Consider the following 13,461-nt stretch of genomic DNA (forward strand, 5'->3'; position numbering starts at 1 on the left):
AGTGAGTGAGTGAAAAGAAGCAGGACGGCTGATGTGAGTTATTTTTAATGAAGAAGTCTGACTGATACCTGTGTAGAGAGAATTAAAGCTGTGTAGGTGGGAAACCTTTCAGCATGCTGACTCCATGTCGGTGTCTTTCAAGGCTTCTAATGTAAACAACAAAAAGTTGCTTTTCTTAAAAAAGCAAATGATTGAAGTTACTCTGTAGAGGTTATTGTCATTTTTACAGAAATGAAAAGCCAGCGTTGTTGCAGCCACACGGGTCTTCTTCAGGCTTAATGTTTGTCGTGTTTCACACGTTAGTGTGGAATCTCACCAACGAGCCAGAACACACTCCTACCAGCTCCGCAGTTTAAAGGACGACATCCAGCTGAGCAAGAAAACAAACAACAAAACATCTGCAATCAGGCTTCATCTACCACACCTGCAAAATATGTTTTCCCACATTTTACATTTAAGCTAGGTAATGTTGCTCAGAGACATTTTTTTTTTACTCTTGGTGAAGTCCTGATAGTAGTCTATACATCACCTGTTGACCAAATGTGAGGGTAAGAATGTAGTTCGATAGGTAAATCAAGAGTATCGCCCTTTAGTTCAGCTTATTCTTCACCAGGACAGACGGATGCAGAGAACACATCACCAATCTTCTGCAACCATCCTTCTCTCACTTCTGAAAAAGATGTGAGTTACTTGAACTCCTCCACTCAGGCTTGAGGTGTGATGAGTATGTCTACACCTGGTTGGTTGGAAATGAGGGGCAGGACCTCATTTCTCATCTGGAGAGAACACTCCATTCTTGACCGCGGTCCCAGATGACACAAACAGGATCAGATCATTCACAAAAAGCTCAAGCCAATCAGGAATTCACCAGCAAGACCCCTGAAATGCCCTGGATATTCTGTGCATAACAGTTTTGAACAGATAAGTGACAAGGACATCCCGGGTCTTTGGTTTATTCATTGTACCTCCTTCCCCTCAGGTCAGTCATTAGGAAGCACAATTGTACGTTCCACCTCTATGCAGATGACAGTCAGGTTTATATACCCTTAAACGTAAGGACTCTTGCTTCTTACAAAAACTTTTTTAATGTCTTAATGAGGTCAAAGCCTGGTTGGCCTTGAATTTTCTTCATTTTAATAAGAAGAAGACAGAAGTTATTGTTTTAGTCCTGGTGCTGATGGGTCCTTATCGGTCGATTTGGGCCCTCTGGTACAATATTGTAAACCTGTTGTCACAAATTTGCGTGGGAAATCATCATCATAAACTCATTTAATAACAATTTTACGTAATGCAATTATGTTCCTAGGTTTAAGGAAGATCATTTAAATATTAATGTTAAAGCTGCAGTGTGTGAGAATGACTCCCAACTAGCGGTTTGCTAACTGAATACAAACTACGGAGTACCACTCTCTGACGCCTTGCTGTTTAAGCTTATTATTACCACTACAGAAGCCACGGAGGGTCACAAATGTAAAAATGTCAACATCTTGCACAAGTTGGAGTGTCCCGTCAGGTGATGAGGTACAGAACGATACATAAACCTGTTTCGTTATTGATGCCGATAAGTTACAAACATGTCTGCCATGTGTTTGGTGCTAATGCTAACAGCTAATATCATCGTGTGAAATAGTGTTACCGGAGGGAGGACATCAACCCCCATCCCCTTGACATATCAGCTTAAATAACTGATAAAACATGAGGAAAAACTCTGAGAAAATCCATCTAACAGCAGCGTAGAGTCACCAGACGGAGCTTTTCCGCTGTATCTAACAAACAAATCAGCGTCTCTGTTGTTTTATACAGCATGCAACTGTAAATGATGCGACTCAAATGGGCCACCTCAACTGGTTCCTCTTTATGTGGAGGAGAAGCGGCTCTACTCTGATTTCCTCCCGGATGACCGAGCTCCTCACCCTATCTCTAAGGGAGAGCCCGGTCACCCTGCAGAGCAAACTCATGTATACGAGTTCTCGTTCTTTCGGTCACTATAGTATAGTAATCCAAACCCCCTTGGTGTTTCTCAATTCAGGGTATGCACACCTCCAAGTGCGCAGACTGCATAGGCCGCAAAGTGTTCTACGTCATCTGCATCCACCGAAGTGTGCTTACTGCCAGTAAAATGAGACTGCCTATCTAGTGTACGAGAATTACCCATAGTGCTCCAGTCCTCCGTTGCCTGGCAACTACATATGCCAAGTTCATCTAAGTACTGATCCCATTCTTCCACAAAAAGACACAAAAATATTTTTAAAATGACAGAAAATGGTGCAAGTAAATTAAATTTGATTTATTTTAATTTTCCTTTGTGTGTAAATGACCAACATGAGGCGGTTTAGACGAGCTCTCTTCTGGCTGACAGCTCATCCTGTCAAGCTGACGTTAACTTCAGTTGAAAATAATCCTTGTTAGACACATATACAGTCGTCCTCACCCCTATGTGATTAGACTTTGGTAAAATATGTATTTATGAAAGTAACACTTGATTTTTACTAATAAAAAGCCAAATTAGTCAAGAACTGCACCTTGAAAACATTTTACATATGCATTTGGAAAGATCAACATGACTGACCTGCGATCCTTAATCGAACTAAGCGGTTAGGAATTTAAATGAATGAATGAATATTTCATATCAGTGAGTAAGTTGATATGAAATTTCTCAGTGACATTTTAATTAGAAATAAGAAAATAATAAATAAATAAATAAATAAATAAATAAATAAATGGAAAAAAAATCAATACTGTGTTTTTAAATCCACAGAGGCTCCGCCCATACCCTGTAGACCAATCAGAGGCTGTGACACACAGCCGCTATCAGATTCTGGACCAATCAGGGCTCCTCTTTCAACAGCCCGGTTGTGGCAGGCTGCTCAGTTCGTCGCTCCTCGCAGTCTCAACAGCAGCCTGACAACTGTGTGCTTCTCACGGTCAATGTTGGCAGAAAATGTTCGGAAAGTGACTCCAGAGGACGGCGGGGGCTGTCGGGACCGCGACGCTGGATTCGGTGGAAGTTTTCTGGCTGGCTAACCTGCGCCGTTTCCGCAGCATTAGGTATGTTTCTGACGCCGTGCGGGTGTCTCGTCCTTCTCCTTCCTCTTAGCCAAAGAGCTGCAGCCCTTAGACCCTGTTTTATACCGGGGAGGGGATTGATTATCAATAATAAATACGTCCCTCCTCTGACTGTTACACTGAGGTTACATAATATCTGGTGTTTGGCGTGTTTAGGGGGGGTGGAGGCTGGAAAATGAAGCCCCCGCTGTGGAACCGCGCATTCAGCTCTGGTCCAACACATCCCGCAAACCTGGGGGTCATTTTCGCATCAGCTCATCCGGAACTGTGCGGGGGTCATTAAAACCCAGCTAGATCATCATAAACACGCCTTTTATTAGAAATTAAACCCAATCCTCCATGTTTCTGATCATGCATTGAGCAGAATAACACGAGCTAAACCGCACGAGTCCATGTCTACTGATTTACTGCACTTTATTAATGTCAGTGTTATTAAATGAGTTTATTTTTGTGATGTGGGGGGATTTAATGGCGTTTTGGAAAAAAGATCAATGTTTCTGGGGTAATGTTTTTTCTCAAAGTAATCCTGTTTTACCCAGATGTGTTGTTGCACTGCTCAGCTGCACACAACTTGGCCTGTCCATCCCATGCAAACAGTTTTATTATGGTTGCTAAATCCCAGATTACTTACGCATGTGTTTTAAATGAGATTGTAAAATATGAGGAAATACTGGACTCGGTTAGGCTTTAAAGTAACAGATCCAGCTGCAACCTGCACGCTTACAAGGCTGAACGCTTCTAAAAGTACATTTCAGTTTTCCTAGAGGGTTGAGAAACAGTTTCCAGTTGTTCAGGGTAGCCAGGAGCACATCTGCTGTGTGCAGGTGGTCCAATGCAGAGGATTACTGTCTGGACTCAGCGGGCCGGTCTCGCAGCTGCAGAGCTGGATCAGTAGGACTCCACTTCACTTTAAATTCTCATTTCCTCCTCCAGAAGGACCACTCGCTGCTGCATGACATTCAGTAAAGCAGCTGCGAGCCCACTGGACCCAGCCCTGCTTTCAGCTCCATGTTTATGAAGTTCCAGCGAAGTCCTTATTAATGAAACCTCCCAGAATAGCAGATAGCCGGAGACGTCACCAGATCCCCTGAATGGATCGTTCTCACCGTGGCAACGCTGGGCTGATGGATGGGGTTGTGTTTGGTGTCTCAGCAGATCGCGGTGGAGTCGGCTCGCTACGTCGCTTTCTTTTCTGCTTTTAAAAGAAGCAGCGAGGAAGAGCTGAGCCAACGTTTTGTCGCTGAGGAGGGGAAGAGGTTTGTTCTGTCCAAACAGAGATGAAGGAACGTAAACTTTGTTTTATAGTAACTGGAGACCTGTGCATAGAGACCAATCCACCCAGTCTAACCAGTGGGAAGACGAGCAGCCAGATGAGTTCGTCGTTGCACATCTAACCCTTTCTCCAATATAATCCTCATGTGTTTGGTCTGAATGTCTGAAACCGATGGCGCCCCCTGCTGTTTGCCAGGAGGAAAGGTTTTTGTAGTGCGTTAAAAGGAAAACTGTCAGCATCAGGGCCGTCTCCACGACAACGCAAAGGTTTGGTTGAGCTACACGCTAAAGCTCGTTCCATCCTCCACGAGAAGCGAGAACTTTTTCTTGTTCTCCAGAAGAAAAACTACGTAATTTTGTTCTCACGGACGTGTTTGAAGACAGTTCTCGACACATCGGGCTGAACTTTTTTCTTCTCAGAGAAGTATCGTGTGATTGGTTGGACATTTGAGGTGGGCGTGGTTAACATGGAGAAAGCATGAAGCGGAGTTGCTGCTTCCGTGTTTTTACTGTTGCAGGTAAAACGGATTGTTTTGATAAAACAGCTGATCGAGGTGGTGACAAAGTACGAACATTTTTACATCATGTGGCATTCAAACACTCGGACCCTGCCGCGTGCACGACCTGCCCTGCCGCGTGCACGACCTGCCCTGCCGCGTGCACGACCTGCTCTGCCCTGTGCACGACCTGCTCTGCCCTGTGCACGACCTGCTCTGCCCTGTGCACGACCTGCCCTGCCGCGTGCACGACCTGCCCTGCCGCGTGCACGACCTGCTCTGCCCTGTGCACGACCTGCTCTGCCGCGTGCACGACCTGCCCTGCCGCGTGCACGACCTGCCCTGCCGCGTGCACGACCTGCCCTGCCGCGTGCACGACCTGCCCTGCCGCGTGCACGACCTGCCCTGCCCTGTGCACGACCTGCTCTGCCCTGTGCACGACCTGCTCTGCCCTGTGCACGACCTGCTCTGCCCTGTGCACGACCTGCCCTGCCCTGTGCACGACCTGCCCTGCCCTGTGCACGACCTGCCCTGCCCTGTGCACGACCTGCTCTGCCCTGTGCACGACCTGCTCTGCCCTGTGCACGACCTGCTCTGCCCTGTGCACGACCTGCTCTGCCCTGTGCACGACCTGCTCTGCCCTGTGCACGACCTGCTCTGCCCTGTGCACGACCTGCTCTGCCCTGTGCACGACCTGCCCTGCCGCGTGCACGACCTGCCCTGCCGCGTGCACGACCTGCCCTGCCGCGTGCACGACCTGCCCTGCCCTGTGCACGACCTGCTCTGCCCTGTGCACGACCTGCCCTGCCGCGTGCACGACCCGCCCTGCCGCGTGCACGACCTGCCCTGCCACGGACGAAGTTGCTTGTTAAATAAAAAACTAGAAAAACACTTGGAGAGCGGAAACCTCTGCCAAGCACAATGTTAAAGAATCCTTTTAAAACATTCCTGGATCCAAACGATGATCTGGATCACCACCAGAATTTAATCAGTTCTTCATTTTCATATTTCCAACAACTTTTGAAATGTTTATAAAACTACGTCTGTAACGTTTTAAGTTATGTTGAGCGAAAAGATGGCGGGAAAAACATAACCTCCTTGGTGGAGGTAACAACTGGGTTCATTGCACATAAAGCAGACATCACCCCCCGCAGTCTAATTTAATCTCGAAATTCGGCATATTTAGGGGCGTGTCCTTTTGATTGACAGGTACCCAATCTCCTGCTTCAAGTCAGAAGAACGTAGAACAACCGCAGTTTTTAGCCGGTTGACAACGTGACTTAGCTTTAGCCCGCTTACCTCCGGTAGCTGGTTAACTCCTGTTATCTCCTGTTAGCTCCTGTAAATGCTTTGCGGCTGCATTGTGTGAGGTTTTCTTCAGCATCCAGGACAACATTTATCCTGGTAAATCTAACTGGTCGTACTGCTGCCTTTAATGGTTTTATGGCATCGTTTGCAGATAACCATGCTTCTTTGCATAACCAGAACCTCTGCTGGATGATGGATTCAGAGCAGTTTCACTTCTGAAGCAAGTCGTCTGCCTGGCATTTATCTGTAAAACATCTGCTGCTGTCTCCATGCATCCTTCCTGTCTCCTGTATAGCAGCACACAGCTTTCTGGATGCCACCAAACAATCTTCTCTCCATTTAGCCTTGTATTGTAAAAGCATGAAATGGACTAAAACGTACTGATTTCCACATCGGTGTGTCAGCATCAGTGTCTGATGTGCACACTGTGGCATCTATAGTTTGCATTTATAAAGGCTTAATGGGAAAGCTGTTTGTATTAGCCTGTCAGCATTAGCCTGATTTCAATGATAACCATGAGTTGATTTCCGTCGGTACGCCTCCAGTCCACCAGGTGGCAGTAAAGCGCCTGGAAGCTGGTCGCTAAGCACAAAAACAACCCAATGGGACAGGGTAGGAAAGACCTGCCAGCGGAGTGAAGGAGGAAACTGGACAGAGGACAAATGTAGCTGAAAGTGAACTGGTTATCTTCCTGAACACCTCTGCAGATTAACCCTTCAAATCCAAGTCAGTTTTTCCTGTTTTCGGTCTGTTTTTTTTCTTTTGTTCTTTTGCAAAACTGCATTTTACTCCCAGTCAGCATGCAGACGTGCCGTTTCCGCGCAGACGTGACGTTTCCACGCAGACGTGCCGTTTCCGCGCAGACGTGCCGTTTCCGCGCAGACGTGCCGTTTCCGCGCAGACGTGCCGTTTCCGCGCAGACGTGCCGTTTCCATGGAAACGGGATGTTCTCAGCCTCAGCTGTCAGATTCTGAGGCTAAAATGATGTAAAATGAATGTATGAACAGATAAAGCAGCATAAAGAGGAACCAGAAGTTTGTAGAAATAACACACATAGATCAGCAGTGACCAAGCCTTTTCTCATCTGCACATCATTCTCTCACGTCTGAAACACACACACACACACTGTTTCCATGTTTCCACACGTCTTCCTGCTACTATCTACCTGCTCTCCTCACTGCAGCACCTCCACCTCAGCTGCATCCCAAACGTCTTCCTGGCTTTATTCCAGCCATAGAGGATCATTATTTTCCTGCTTTTCTCATCACTTGTTGATCTTTGGCTGCTCCTGATTGGACGTTACCGTCAGTTTAAGCTCTCTGATTGGTGGAAAGTCTGACAGGAAGTGATAATGATGTTATCATGGATCATTTACCACGTAGAGCTGGTGACCGAATGTTTTCGTCCCTCTGATAAGTTGTCCTTGCCTTATTTCTTGTTCTTTAACTAAGAATCAGTTGTTTGTTCTGAGTTTTTATGAATTAAATTAAACAAATCTTTTTTACATCATAAATGATGAAGGATTCCTTCAGGGTTTGGTGTCATTCGACAGTTTAAAGCCTGAATATTTCCTCTTTTTACCAGAATTAAATCAACATTAACACAAGTACAAAGATGACTAGATTAGCAGCAGCAGCATTGTTATTGACTTATTTATCAAACCCTGCATTTGCCTGATGGAAATATTTCATTAGAATCAATACAGGCTCATATCTGCTGTCATGATTTACGTATGTTCTCTGCGGTTTATTGGTGGCGTACTCGGCATCGTCAAACCTTTTATAGCTTTATTGCTAAACAGCGTTAGCATCGTTGACGACAGCGTGGATGGGCCGAGTGGATCAACAAATCTCCATTAAGCTTCGTGTCCCAGGACGCTGCGGGGGAATCCAGCAGACCTGCATGCATGAGTGGAAAACAAGATTTAAATGTAATCAGCGGTGATGTCTGTAGGATTTGTTGTTAACGCTGTAGGCCAGCAGCTATACTGTAGTCCTGGAAGAACGAGAGTAAAAACGGTCTCCAGAGACACCCTTCCTACACTGACAGCCCAGATTGGGTCTTCCTGCCTGGGAATTGTGTTCATACTAATGTTTGCCCACTCATCACACACACACATGCAGATACAGACACACTTTATTTTATTGAACCCAATCCCTGCATTGTGGTGTTTCTGCACCGTAGCGGTGTTTCTGCACCGTAGCGGTGTTTCTGCACCGTAGCGGTGTTTCTGCACCGTAGCGGTGCCTGAGACCTGGAAGCTTCAGCAGAAGGTGTGAAAAGCACATATACAGGTGTGTGTATGCAGGACGGCTGTGGTTTAAAGAGCCAGTGTTTCCTGTGTGAACTTAAACTGAGAGAAGACTTCACATTAGAGGAAGTCGGTTTGTGTTGCAGAGTCGGAGCGGTTGCATTGAAAACAGCACAAGGTTCCTTTTCAGAGCCTTCACATCAGAGTTTTTCCTCCACAAACGTTGAGTTTAGCTGTTGGGCTTCAGGGTTTTTCCCCTTTCAGGGGTTTTCTCTGACTCCATGTCACACTTTAATCCAGGGGTGTCAAACTCCAGTCCTTGAAGGCCAGTATCTGGCAGGTTTTAGTTGTTTCCCTCCACCAACGCAGCTGATCCAAATCAAATGCACCCAGCACCTTCTTGTCAACCTGTTTTTGAGTTTTGGTCAGGTGTGTTGGAGCAGGGAGACAACAAAAACCTTCAGGATACCGGCCCTCGAGGACTGGAGTTCGATACCTGTGCTTTAATCCATTCATTTCTGTCAAATAACTTTCATTTATGTCAAAACATAAATGAACCCAACTCATAACGAAGATGTATTTTCCTAGAATGAAGAGGAAAGACATGCTGGCAGTAGTCAGGAGCAGCAGGTGTTCTGCAGATTTGGCTGTTTTATCATCTCAGTTAATGTGCAGAAAAACGCAACGAGCCATCAGCGCTGACCACTCAGTCACTCAGAAATTGTCGACTGCATCAGCTTGCAGTAATTTTATGTATTTTGTTGCATATTAATTGCACATTGATCAAGTGCGTCTCTAATCTGACCACATCTGGAGGGGAAATGGAGTTAAACTCAGATGAAACGTATGAAACGTACAGTTAACCTTTTTGCAAGTGAGCATGTAAAGTCTTCAAACACGTATTGTAGCATTAACGTATTAGCATCCAGCTCCTTCTCCGTGTCAGATTTAACATGTGATGAATCGTTTTTTTCTAAACGGAACATTAAATCTACTCTAACTCATCTACCAGAACGTCATATATAGTTATGCTGATTGGATAAAGGAGTCTAAACCGACAGACGTTACGCTAAAATGTCAGAACAGCAGCAGCTTCTCCTCGAACCGGGGCTGGAAGGCATGTTGTTAGAGTTTATTTAGACTTTAAACAGCCTCCATATGCAGGAAGTCCGTTCTCTTGTCCATAAACACCAAAATGTTTGCAAATGCTCAGTAACAGCAGCTGCAAGGCTAGCTACTAGCTTCCTGGTAAATCTGTTGTTACTGTTTCCATAATGTGTCATCAAATGACCTCTGATGGCACATAACGCTAAGATCAATAGATAAGTTAATGGTAAAAATGTCTAGATCAAAGAAAACCTCGAACATGTGATGTTTAAAGTAAAATGCATGCAGTAGAAGCAAACTGCAGGTTTACAGAGGAGGAGCCTGTACGCACGGTTTTCATCTCTGCTGCACAAAGATTTTTATTTGAGTTATGATGAGAGAAACTTTCGGTTAAATTACAGGTTCAGTCAGTTCGTCGTCGTCCCGTTTGGTGGTTTTATGGCGTTTACATCCTCAGACTGGTAGTTTAACCCAGCTGGCAGCTGGCGAGGTGATCAGCCACATGGAAGTGTTGCTGCACAGCATCAGATAGAGAAACATGGCTGTATGACCCCCCCCTCAACAAAACCCAGTTTAGCAGCTGGAAGGAAGACTCTTCCTTCAGATCACTTAAATACTAGATAATGAATTCTTTCATTAGTGGACGACTCGGCTGCTTCTTATCTGAGTCTGGTAACCCCTGAGCTGTTCATCTATCACCCCCCCACCCTCATCTAGAAGCAGGATAAAATACAGTTAATGGGTTCTTGTGCAGACTGACCCCCCCCCCCCCCCCCCCCCCGGCTGACCTCTTCTTTCCAGCCAACTGTGTGTCTAATATCATGATACAGGGCGAGTCATGTGACGACAGCGAGTCGTACTCGGTCCGTAAATGAACATTTATCTTTTCCTTCACTGCTTCTAAGACTCAAGCGTGTGTTTTATTTTTTACACAAACAGGGTTTGCACGTGCAAGTCTCGTCTGTACATGTACATGTGCAATATTTGGTTGTAGTAAAGCAGAAATAATTTCTTTTTGTGACCAAATGAAAGTTTATATAAAGTATAGAATATATTTGTAGCTTTTTAGGATGCTATAAGGCTTTTTGAAAATTGGTTTTATATTCTTATTTTAATCTTTTAAAATGACATGTATTTCTATTTTTATTTTTGCATTATTTTAAACTTTTAATAAATCAGTTTTTTATTTCTTTTATTTTTTTCATTTCATTACGTTTCATTTCAAATTTGTTTTTCAAATTGTTCAAAAAAATTCTATTGAAAACTTTTGATTTAATTCGAACAATTTTCGGCTTTGATTTATTTATTTTTCATATTCATGTAATTTTTATTACCTATTTAATTATACCTTTTAATTTATTTAATTCTTTTATATTTAAAATTTATTTTTGTAACTTTTTAAAAATTTTACTTTGATGTATTATATGTATATCAACTCACAATGCTGAGCTGAAAGAAACAAATTATTCGAACAAACAGAAGAGGAACATCTGTTTGGAGATTTAGACACAGTTAAAAAGAAGGATGAATTTATTGTTTCCTCTTAGAGCGCTGCGTTGTTGGCGGATAAATGGGCTGATAATCCTACCTGAGATCCACGTCTCCCTCCTTTCAGGCTGTTTTTGCTTTTCTTACTCTGACCTCAGAGCTTCGGGTCCAGAGGTCAGAGGTCACTGACTGGAGGCTGAGCAGAGCTTAGGTCAGTTTCAAACCGACCTGGATGATGTCCCAGAGGGAGGCTGGAGCTTCTGTTTCTGTTTAACATGAAGGCAAACATATCCTAACTACATCTGCTCTCCATGTTGATCTTATCAGGTGATATTTGTCAGAGTTTAACCCCTCCCATGCTGAACATCCTCTTTCAGACAAACACCTGCTTTTTGACGGGTTGTTTTGTTCAAACTCGGCTTCTGAACCTTAAAAACAAACATTCTGAAACTCTGGTCAGTACAATACCCTCGGATTGATGCGCTGGTCTTACTGGACGATTACTGGACGCGGTGGTGCTGCACCTTGTCAACTGGACTGGTTAATAGTTTTGCATGTAAATGTGTCGACTGTGTCCGATTATATTGATGAACTTCTCTTGACTTATTTCCTACGTCACAAACACCTCTGTTTTTTTTTTTCCTGTGTTGTCCTTGCTGGTTGCACCGCAAAGAGCTGCATCAGCTTCTTCCCTCAGATCAATGAGAAAAACATCCTGAGAAGGATGAAGTATCCGTAACAGGAGAGAAGACGTTCAATTAATTTAACACCAACACGTTTCAGTCCCGGTAACAAGACCCTGCTCGCCATCTCTACTGCAGTTATATTATCCAGCAGCCCGTCACAACCTTTCACGTCCGAGCAGGATTATCTTTATCTCTGTTCACCACACACACACACTCTCTTTTGGTTCTGACAGATCTTTCATGCTACAGAAAGCAGTGAGAGAAGAACTAATGAAAGTTCCTTGTTAAGTTTATTGTTGCAACATGTTTGTCTTTGATTTCTTCTCGTGTTTAACTTCATCAGGTTAGTTTTGGCCCGGCAGCATTTCTGCTCCATCCGATTTTTTTTTACAGTCGTACTTCACAGGAAAATAAAAATAAATCTGATGTTGTTTTTATTTTTCCATGTATGACAGCTAGTTCAGTTCCAGCTCCGATCTGGAGCCTGAGAACCGGCCCACATTCACACCAGTTCCACCAGAACCAAACAGGAAGAACACATAAACAGGTTGGAAATTTATTCCTAAATGTTGATATTTAGGTCATAAGGCTCCATTGTGACTTGTTAAATCGACAATATAGACAAGCAGGAGAATGTGGTCGGATTTTACAGGGTTCTACATTCACCCAAATCGCCGCGATCCTCCTTCACTTTCTAAAGCTTTTTGATTATTTGGCCTCATGTTCAGGTTTCTTTTTCCAGCTTTATTTAAAGATCAGAAAAACAGCCGTTTGGTACTCGAGGGAATCCTATCTCATGATTCAGGAGTATAAATTTGTTTTTTTTATTTAGATATTTTTATTCCTGTCGTGAACCAACTTCTCAGGTTTTCATCCAACCTGTGTGTCAACTGGTTCAAAATCCAGTTCAGGAACCGGCATACTTAACATCTCCAACAACACAGCTGTTTTGCTGCAGGTTTAGTGGTGCAGCAGTGAAAACGGTCCCCCCTCTAACAGCTGTTCTGCTGCAGGTTTAGTGGTGCAGCAGTGAAAACGGTCCCCCCTCTAACAGCTGTTCTGCTGCAGGTTTAGTGGTGCAGCAGTGAAAACGGTCCCCCCTCTAACAGCTGTTCTGCTGCAGGTTTAGTGGTGCAGCAGTGAAAACGGTCCCCCCTCTAACAGCTGTTCTGCTGCAGGTTTAGTGGTGCAGCAGTGAAAACGGTCCCCCCTCTAACAGCTGTTCTGCTGCAGGTTTAGTGGTGCAGCAGTGAAAACGGTCCCCCCTCTCGAACAGCTGTTCTGCTGCAGGTTTAGTGGTGCAGCAGTGAAAACTGTCCCCCCTCTCGAACAGCTGTTCTGCTGCAGGTTTAGTGGTGCAGCAGTGAAAACGGTCCCCCCTCTCGAACAGCTGTTCTGCTGCAGGTTTAGTGGTGCAGCAGTGAAAACGGTCCCCCCTCTCGAACAGCTGTTCTGCTGCAGGTTTAGTGGTGCAGCAGTGAAAACGGTCCCCCCTCTAACAGCTGTTCTGCTGCAGGTTTAGTGGTGCAGCAGTGAAAACGGTCCCCTCTCTAACAGCTGTTCTGCTGCAGGTTTAGTGGTGCAGCAGTGAAAACTGTCCCCCCTCTCGAACAGCTGTTCTGCTGCAGGTTTAGTGGTGCAGCAGTGAAAACTGTCCCCCCTCTCGAACAGCTGTTCTGCTGCAGGTTTAGTGGTGTAGCAGTGAAAACTGAGTAAATTTACCTTTTGTCTTTTTTCTTCATAAAATTTTATGTAACAAAACGTGGATATAATGTCGGGGTTTTAA

At 44.6% G+C, this 13,461-nt stretch overlaps 1 protein-coding gene across 2 annotated transcripts in view; it reads left to right on the forward strand.

Moving 5' to 3' along the window:
• Window positions 1-2,930: 2,930 nt before the first annotated feature.
• tpst1 (tyrosylprotein sulfotransferase 1) overlaps window positions 2,931-13,461 on the forward strand; it is a 51,622-nt gene continuing 41,091 nt past the window's right edge. For both annotated transcript variants that reach the window (XM_079246999.1, XM_079247000.1), the window contains exon 1: window positions 2,931-3,048. The gene's annotated coding sequence lies outside the window, so the exon portion shown is untranslated. The remainder of the gene's footprint in view (window positions 3,049-13,461) is intronic.

This window comes from Telmatherina bonti (assembly GCF_933228915.1).
Source record: "Telmatherina bonti genome assembly, chromosome: 9".
In the NCBI taxonomy this organism is placed as follows: domain Eukaryota; kingdom Metazoa; phylum Chordata; class Actinopteri; order Atheriniformes; family Telmatherinidae; genus Telmatherina; species Telmatherina bonti.